Raw genomic sequence first — 10,077 nt, 5'->3', positions numbered from 1 at the left:
AAGGACGAGAGACCACTTCAAGAGAGAGTAAAAACCATCTTGTGACAAACACACCAAAAGATTTAAGAATCCCTGGCTCTCGAGAGGGTTAAATGTCGTGCCTATGTCATAAGAGGGAAAGTACATGAATGCAGTGATAGGTAAACAATGTATTACACTGAAGGGGAAGAACAGATGGATGAAGCGGCCTTTGAAATTGAGTGAAGAATGGGACAGTAGAATTATTTTCTCATTGCACATTATTATTTTGCAATAAGATACTGAGGTACTAGTACTACTCCTTATGACACTGCATCCCTATACAAGAGAATTGATAAGCATGTGATTGAATTATCGGAAAGGTGTCCTAAATATTAAATAAGAGCCTGAATGTAAGCTATCTTTTCTCATTCACCCAACGTTTAATCTATGTTTTGTTTGTCTAGGTGTGTGGTTTGGTCTTTGCTGCCTGGTGGCCTACTGCATCATTCCCTTTTACTTCAAGAGACTGCGAGGTCGGGCCACTGGAATCATGTCAGCGGGGATCCCTGTAGGTGGGATTCTGGGGCCTCCCGCCATCACCTACCTGCAGCAGGAGTACGCCTTCAGGGGAGCCACCCTCATCATCGCTGCCTTCATGCTTAATAACTGTGCCGCTGCTGCAGTTTTCCATCCCGTTGCGTGGCACAAACGGAAAAAGGTTGAGAAAACAGTAACCCTAAAAGAAGTATCTGGCAATAAATATCTCAAAATAGGTGTTGACAGTGAACTTCACGATATCTCCAGCACTTATAAGCCAAGAAATGATGAAACAGATGATAGCATAACGGAGAATCGGGGACTGGTTGAAACAAGTGAACTGATACCCTCCAAAACGTGGATCGAAAACAGTGGGAAAAGTACTGGTGACCTTAAACTTACTGTGGACAAAGAAACAACCAGAACTAAGAGTCACATACCACTCAGTGCATCTAAAAACAAATCTGACTTGAAAATCACTTTGGTAGCTCTATTCAGAACTTTACTCAGAAACATTGGAATTCTGCGGTATGCGTCAGCTGTCATCATTTCCGTGGAAGGATGCATTTTGTTTGGTGTCTATCTGAACTTCATGATGATGGTGCCATTTGCCATGAAGTCTGAGGGGTATACACAGGAACAGGCGTCATGGGGGTGTCGCTATGCAGCATCTTTAACCTTCTTTCTAAGTTTGTGGTGACCCCTCTGACTGACCTACCATTTTTCAATACCCGTGTCCTCTTCATTATCAGCACCGCAGGACTCATGGTTATGATTATTAGTAAGTAGTAACTGATAAGATTAGATATAAATCAATACGTGACAGAACTGAAACTTTGCATGTAAGATATTTTGATGAGAATGATTATTTGAATACGTATGATTATAGGGATGAGTCGATTCGCCTTCGCTGTTGTCATCCGTGCCTATCCTTCACAGTGTTCTGCTTCGAGGAGGGGATAGTGTGGATAAACGTGTCGCTTGGGATGTTTGGGTTCCTGGCAGGGTCTAGTTTGAGCCTCTATACACAGCTGATGGTTGAGAGTATGGGAGTCTACAAGTACATGGCCGTAATGGGTGTCGGAGGGGTAATTAATGGCATATGGCTCTTCGCTTCAGGCCCCCTTTTTGGTAAGTCTAGGGGAATAGTAAAGGTGTGGGAGATAGGAGAGTGAGCCACCTTGTAGTCATGGATTAGGAGAGTGAGCCACCTTGTAGTCATGGATTAGGAGAGTGAGCCACCTTGTAGTAGTCATGTATTAGGAGAGTAAGCCACCTTGTAGTAGTCATGGATTAGGAGAGTGAGCCACCTTGTAGTAGTCATGGATTAGGAGTGTGAGGCACCTTGTAGTCATGGATTAGGAGAGTGAGCCACCTTGTAGTCATGATGTTTAGCGTATAGATTCAGGTTTATATAAATTAAAAGTGTTTGGCTTTCGGATCTTGTTTTCAACTCTCGAAGCGCTACCGAAGCAGCGCCAAGAGAGAAATGGTCCAGTGTAGAATACGTGGCGAGAACATTCTCCCATGTTGCTGTAGGGTCCTGGGGTTGAGTTGGCTTAGAACATACTGGATAGATAACTGAAATGTCAAATAAAACTTATTTTCAGACCATTCACTGTTATGTTCATGAAGTAAACAGATATATGGTACAGGAAAGTCTTTAAGAGGACGACCATTGATGTCCACTCAGTACAGAACGAACCCTTTTTTTTTTTTTTTCGTTTTATGCCAGGTATCCCCGATGGGCTAAGGCGTTGCCCCTGGGTAGAAGACTTTGGATTGGAGCGTGTAGCATTTTATGACCGGATGCCCTTCCTGATGTCTACCATTGACCCTTGGGTGGATTCGATCCTCCGACCCTTCGGTCAATGCGGAGCGCTCTAACCCACTGAGCCACGGCTGCTACAGAACGAACAACCATTATAATTTCACCTCCCATACATCACTGCTTTTTGATTCTGTAAAGTGATGAAATGCAGAGGTAGTAATGCACTGGTTAAGGAAAATTACTTGTTTCTGCACTCCTGATTTGTGGAAAGAATTGCTCTATGGTATTGTAAGTAGGGGGTATCTAAGTGAAGTCCTCTGAAGTCCATCTCAGAGTTCATCGATGACCACTACAGTAATTAGCTTTCGTCGCATTTATTGGCCTTCTAAGACATCCCATAATCATTATAAATGTTCGTGTACTGTTAATGCATTGTTTTCCCTAGTGCACTCACAGAGATTTTCACAGTAAGTATGATAATGATGAGAAATTTATTTGCCTATCTACAATCATTATTAACGAAGCACTGCACTGTAATGAACTAAACGAGTACCTGATGCTAATTAAGTGTTCCGCCGCAGGTGTGATCCGGGACGTGAGTGGCAGCTACACCATCACCATGTGTGCTCTCGCCTCCACCGCCCTCATCACCATCATCCTCTACCTGTTCCTCCCAGCAGCACTAGCCTACGATAAGCTGAAAGAGAAGGAGCAGGATAGGGGAAAATTCTGGGGCAAAGGGGAAGAAAAGAGCAAGGATAAAGAAAGCAGAAAGGAAGATATGAAAGTGTAAGTGGAGGCAACAAGAGGATAAAATATGAATGTAAAAAGGTCAAGTAAGGTACAGCATGTGATGTGGCTTATTGAGTGTTAAAAATTACAATTTAAAGAATTAAAGAAGAGGAAGTTGAGACATGGAAGACAGACAGACTGGGAGACTGTAAAAAGAAGAGACGACTTGTGATATTATGTGCAATGAAGCCAGGTCTCCACGAATGAGGGAGGTGGGAGGGAAGGTGTGGTGGGGTGAAGCCTCAGGCTGTTGTATCAGTAAGGAATTGTGTTAACATTGTTTCAGATCAGTTTCACAGCTGTGCCAACAATTTCTCTCAAAACAACTCTACAGGTGTGCTAATAAACTGACTAATACGGTGAGAAGTCAAGCTGTTTTTTTTTTTTTTTTTTGTTATATCAGATTTTTAGATGATCCATTGACACAAGTGGAAGTGTTGGTGAGAGAGAGAGAGAGAGAGAGAGAGAGAGAGAGAGAGAGAGAGAGGTTAAAACTTGAATTGTTTTCCTCTTTTCGGAGAAATAAAGAATTCAGGAACAAACCTTTTGTCTCCCTCTCCCAGCGAACAAAAACTCAAGCAGTTAAATATGACCCAACGAGGAGAGAATGAAGTGAAGATGAATGGGGGTAATTGATGCTCATTTGGCTATCTAATCCAAAGAGTAATTACCTATGTTTTCCAAGTGATGTAAGCCTTCTTGTAATGAGGAAAAAATAATAAAATCTTGTAAATACAGTATCTTCAGATGCTTCTAATCGTCAGCCTACAACTTAACCTTTTTCTTTACGTGTCCTGCATTAGTTCTAGTTCTTTTTCCTCAGAGGCTTCGCGTTTCGGGTGAGCCTAATGCCACGACAAGAATATTGATAAAAACAACAAAATCTTTATGGCTTGAGGGCACATGGAGGTGTGTGTGTGTGTGTGTGTGTGTGTGTGTGTGTGTGTGTGTGTGTGTGTGTGTGTGTGTGTGTGTGTGTGTGTGTGTGTGTGTGTGTGTGTGTGTGTGTGTGTGTGTGTGTGTGTGTGTGTGTGTGTGTGTGTGTATGTGTGCTAATCTAACACAGACATCAGTGATGAGATAGCAGTACTAGACCACACCCTGTTGCTGAGTCAAATATACTGCTGTTTGTACTTGCCATGTATCGTCACCAATTTGCATGTTGAGCCAGTCTACCCACCACCTTACTATCATTACAAAAATCTTTACTGTTCACTTTACTAATCAATCTTGTTTGGTTTGGAAATAATGGTACTTGTATGAGTAATGACAGGGGCATGGAAGGTAATTATAAACACTATATACTCGTGTAGTTGAGACGGGATTTACATAACGCTCTTGGTGTAGATAGACAAAGAGATAAGTCAGCGAAGGTCATGTCTCTCTCTCTCTCTCTCTCTCTCTCTCTCTCTCTCTCAACAAAACAAAAGAAGTGGTAATTTCTGATCAACATATTATGCTTATGAAGGTTCCTAATATTTCTTGCTTTCTTTCCTTCTATATGTGTATAGGAAACTGCATCTTAACATCTGCGCTGTCCAGGTAGAGAGGAGTATGAACCTCTTTTGCGGATCAATGTGCACTGTTTAGTTTCTAATAATTATATGGAGATTTCTGTCTAACTCATTGCTACTGCAGTCCTCTATAATCTAGGCCTCATTGTGTGCCCAGCCTAAAACATCCCCTTCAAATCTGGTCTAGATACCGAGCAGCCTCTCGCCCTGTTTCTCCCCCATCCCCTCACTCCTTGTTAATCTCCCTCCCTCCCTCTTTATCCCTCTACCTCCCTCCCACCCTCTCTCCCTCCAAGGATTGCTCACGTCGACTCAACACTCAAGTCCCAATCCCTTAGTTGTTGCCTATTGCTCTTACCCCACATACACTCCCTTTACGCTCACACTCACCGCTTTCCTCTCACTCACTGCTCCCTTCTCTCTGTCGTTCCGTGTAGTGTGAAACTAAAAACATTACAAAGTTTCACTAAAACAACCTTGGAAACGGCAGTACGAAAGTGCAAGGGATATGTAGAGAGAATATCTACAGTATAAGATAAACAGTGACGAAGTGTGCATAGTGAACAACGAAGCGGTCTTCAGAAAACGTAACTGGAGAAAACGTGAGGAAAATGCTGATGGAAAAGTGATGGGCGTCAATTAAGTGTTGTTTTACTTTACGTGTGAAAGCGAGCCTGCGTTCACATTCGTATCAATCAATATCCAGCTGCCTGAATCTCGGAGAGTACGTGGCCACAAGCAAATCATTCTCCACGACGCCAGTCCGCCACAAAGCTGCCCTGTCCCAGTCTCTCAGTGTCCTTCATGCAACCTTCACCTCTCCACCCCGTCACTTGATCGTATTCTCGTCCGTTCCCTCTGCGATATGGGTTTAAAAAAGAACTATGTTTCACAATAATGTCGGCTTTTCATCGAGAACTAATTCTTACCTAAAATCATTTGGGGGTTAGTTGAAGTGAAAATTGTGGAGTCGAAGTATAACATAAAATTACAAAGTCTTCTTGAAGATTAAATTAAATTTTGAACCATTATTAAAGGATAGAGTAGATGACTACGCGACGAACAAACAGACGTCATTGAGGACGAAAAAATGACTGACAACAACACCCCGATATCAAGAGCGAACCAGGCTGGGTGTGCGGGTGACCATGGGACCACTGTTAAGGCTGAGATTAAGACAGTAGTTGTGGATGCCTCGGGCGGGCAAGAGCTAAGGCAGGAGGAGGAGAAATTGATTATGCGACAAGAAAGTGGCAGAGAGAAGGATGTGGAAAGGCTGGGTGATGATGATAATGATAATAATGATGATGATGAACCCGAGGCTTTGGATGGTGGTTGGGCGTACGTTGTCCTATTAGGTACTTTTGTCCTAATGGTGAGTATAATGATGATAATGGTGAGTATTTGGGAGGTTGTAACTAATCGTAGCAAGAATATTAGAGCAGTACTAACTCATCTTTGAAAGTATCTTACCTCTAAAAGCACTGCCATTTTAGACTACAGCATCCACCAATACAAGCTGATAGAATGTGACTGTAAAATATAGAATGGATATTAGATTCCACAGAATACATCGTCATTTCAGTCCTCACGTAAGACTGATAATGTTTATATTTATTTGCAAGCACTAAGAATAATGCCATTTCTGTGTCAGTACTAAATACAGAAGACAGTACAAACGATAATGAAGCCCTGCAGTGCAGGTACATACATCTTTATCCTTAATCAGGTCACTCACATCATCACTCCACTCACTACCCTTCCTCCTCTTCCCCTAACCCATTCCTCTCATGCCATACAAATATCTCCGCGTACTCGTGAGGAAGTAAACAGTCACAGGATAAGAACTACATTATTTCATGGTGTATTGCAAGATGAAATTAATATTTTATGCTACATCATCAGAAAGTCCATATCAAACAAGATACTTTGATGTCTAAGCTTTGGAACACTGCCGAGGAATTTTAGATCATCATCCTTTTAGACTGGTTTCCATCAATCGTAGATTCTCTATACACGGGCGTAAAGTTTCTCAATACACGGGCGTAAAGTTTCGCAATACACGGGCGTAAAGTTTTGCAATACGCGAGCGTAAAGTTTTGCAATACAAGAGCGTCTCTGTTCCAAACGCCAGCAAAAAACAAGGGATGACTGTATCGTCGACTTATTTTATTTACTGACGGACGGGATGCGTCTAATGGCTAACTTTCAATCACCAGATCTCTGTAGGAATCATCAGTAACTGCTTCAGCATCCTCTTCCTGGACTCCTTAACCAGCTACAGACGCCCTCAGCAGTAGTGGCAGCCATCTTCAATGCTGAGAGTTTCTTGTGGAACGGCTCAAACCTTCTGGGCGGGGCACTAGCGGAACACTTTGGCTGGAGAGGTGTGGCCTTTGTCGGTGGGCTGCTTATTAGTGCTGGTTTTACTTTCTCCGCCTTCGCCACCAGTGCTCCCTACCTCTTCTTCTCACACTCCCTTCTCGTAGGTTACTCAGAGAGAGAGAGAGAGAGAGAGAGAGAGAGAGAGAGCGCATCCAATATTTTTGTGCCATTACTGAGGTGGTCGCTATTGTATGATAAGGCGGGCGATTAAGATATTGTTTGTCTTGCCAGGGTAGACACAATAAGGGCTCCTGAGGATGTGTGGTGATGCGAGGGCAAGCTCTCTCATTCATTTCTTTTGTACCCCAGGGAATATTGACATTGCTCAGTCGTGTTGCATGCTGACCGATGAAAAGCTGGGAGGGACGGTTTTGGCAGATACTAACTCGACCCAGACTTTTGACTCTTCCCTGATATTGCACACAAGGGTGATTGTAACGTCACCGTTGTTAGAGGACGAGAGACCACTTCAAGAGAGAGTAAATACCATCTTGTGGCAAACACACCAAAAGATTTAAGAATCCCTAGCTCTCGATAGGGTTTAATGTAGTGCATATGTCATAACAGGAGGAAAGTACATGAATGCAGTGATAGCTCAACAATGTATTACACTGAAGGGGAAGAACAGATGGCTGAGGCGGCCTGTGAAATTGCGTGAAGAATGGGACACTATAATTATTTCCTCCATGCATGTTTTTATTTTGTCGTAAGATACTGAGATACGAGTATTCACCCTCATGACACTGCATCCCTATACGAGAAAATGGATAAGCATGTGACTGAATTATCGGAACTGTGTCCTAAATATTAAATAAGAGCCTGGATGTAAGCTATCTTTTCTCATTCACCCAACTTTTAATCTATGTTTTTTTTGTCTAGGTGGGGTCTGGTCTGTGCTGCCTGGTGGCCTACTGCATCATTCCCTTTTACTTCAAGAGACTGCGAGGTCGGGCCACTGGAATCATGTCAGCGGGGATCTGTATAGGTGGGATACTTGGGCCTCCCGCCATCACCTACCTGCTGCAGGAGTACGCCTTCAGGGGAGCCACCCTCATCGTCGCTGCCTTCATGCTCAATAACTGTGCTGTTGCTGCAGTCTTACACCCCGTTGCCTGGCACAAACGGAAAAAGGATGAGAAAACAGTAACCCCAAAAGAAGTATCTGGCGATAAACATCTCAAAATAGATGTTGACAGTGAACTTCATGATATCTCCAGCACTTATAAGCCAGGAAATGAAACAGATGATGGCACAACAGAGATTCTGGGACTGGTTGAAACAAGTGAACTGATATCTTCCAAAACATGGATCGAAAACAGTGAGAAAAGTACTGGTGACCTTAGTCTTACTGTGAACAAAGAAACAACCAGAACTAAGAGTCACGTACCACCCAGTGCATCTAAAAACAAACCTGACTTGAAAACCACTTTGGTAGCACTGTTCAGAACTTTACTCAGAAACATTGGAATTCTGCGGTATGCGTCAGCTCTCATCATTTCCGTGGGAGGAAGTTTTGTGCTTGGTGTCTGTCTGAACATCATGATGATGGTGCCATTTGCCATGAAGTCTGAGGGATATACACAGGAACAGGCATCATGGGGGGTGTCACTGTGCAGCATCTTTAACCTTCTCTCTAGGTTTGTGGTGAACCCCCTGACTGACCTACCATTTTTCAATACGCGTGTCCTCATCATTATCAGCACCTCAGGACTTATGGTTATGATTGTTAGTAAGTAGTAACTGATAAAATTAGATATAAATTAATACGTGACAGTACTGAAACTTTGCATGTAAGATATTTTGATGAAAATGATTATTTGAAGACGTATAACTATAGGGATAAGTCGATTCACCTTCGCTGTTGTCATCCGTTCCTACCCTTCACAGTGTTCTGCTTCGTGGAGGGGATAGTGTGGATAAACGTGTCGCTGGGGATGTTTGGGTTCCTGGCAGGGTCTTGCATGAGCCTTGATGCGCTGCTGATGGTTGAGAGTATGGGAGTGTACAAGTACATGGCCATAATGGGTGTGTCAGGGGTAATTAATGGCATTTGGCTCGTCGCTTCAGGCCCCCTTTTTGGTAAGTCTAGGGGAATAAGTAAAGGTGTGGGAGATAGGAGAGTGAGCCACCTTGTAGTCATGGATTAGGGGAGTGACCCACCTTGTAGTAGTCATTGATTAGGAGAGTGAGCCACCTTGTTGTAGTCATGGATTAGGAGAGTGAGCCACTTTGTAGTAGTGATGTATTAGGAGAGTGAGCCACCTTGTAGTAGTCATGGATTAGGAGAGTGAGCCACCTTGTAGTCATGGATTAGGAGAGTGAGCCACCTTGTAGTCATGGATTAGGAGAGTGAGTCACCTTGTAGTCATGATGTTTAGCGTATAGATTCAGGTTTATATAAATTAAAAGTGTTTGGCTTTTGGATCTTGTTTTCAACTCTCGAAGCGCTACCGAAGCAGCGCCGAGAGAGAAATGGTCCAGTGTAGAATACGTGGCGAGAACAATGTTCCATGTTGCTGTAGGGTCCTGGGGCTGAGTTGGCTTAGAACATACTGGATAGTTAACTGAAATGTCAAAAAAAACTTATTTTCAGACCATTCACTGTTATGTTCATGAAGTAAACAGATATATGGTACAGGAAAGTCTTTGAGAGGACGACCATTGATGTCCACTCAGTACAGAACGAACTTTTTTTTTTTTTTTTTGGTTTTATGCCAGGTATCCCCGATGGGTTAAGGCGTTGCCCATGGGTAGAGGACTTTGGATTGGAGCGTGTAGCATTTTATGACCGGATGCCCTTCCTGATGTCTACCATTGACCCTTGGGTGGATTCGATCCTCCGACCCTTCGGTCAATGCGGAGCGCTGTAACCCACTGAGCCACGGCTGCTACAGAACGAACAACCATTATAATTTCACCTCCCATACATCACTGCTTTTTGATTCTGTAAAGTGATGAAATCCAGAGGTAGTAATGCACTGGTTAAGGAAAATTACTTGTTTCTGCACTCCTGATTTGTGGGAAGAATTGCTCAATGGTATTGTAAGTAGGGGTTATCTAAGTGAAGTCCTCTGAAGTCCATCTCAGCGTTCATGGATGACCACTACAGTAATTAGC

This window comes from Coenobita brevimanus, chromosome 48, assembly GCF_032717465.1.
Source record: "Coenobita brevimanus isolate Jiangsu-jjx chromosome 48, ASM3271746v2, whole genome shotgun sequence".
Classification (NCBI taxonomy): Eukaryota; Metazoa; Arthropoda; class Malacostraca; order Decapoda; family Coenobitidae; genus Coenobita; species Coenobita brevimanus.
The sequence above is the reverse complement of the archived record's forward strand: the minus strand, read 5'-3'. Positions refer to the sequence as shown.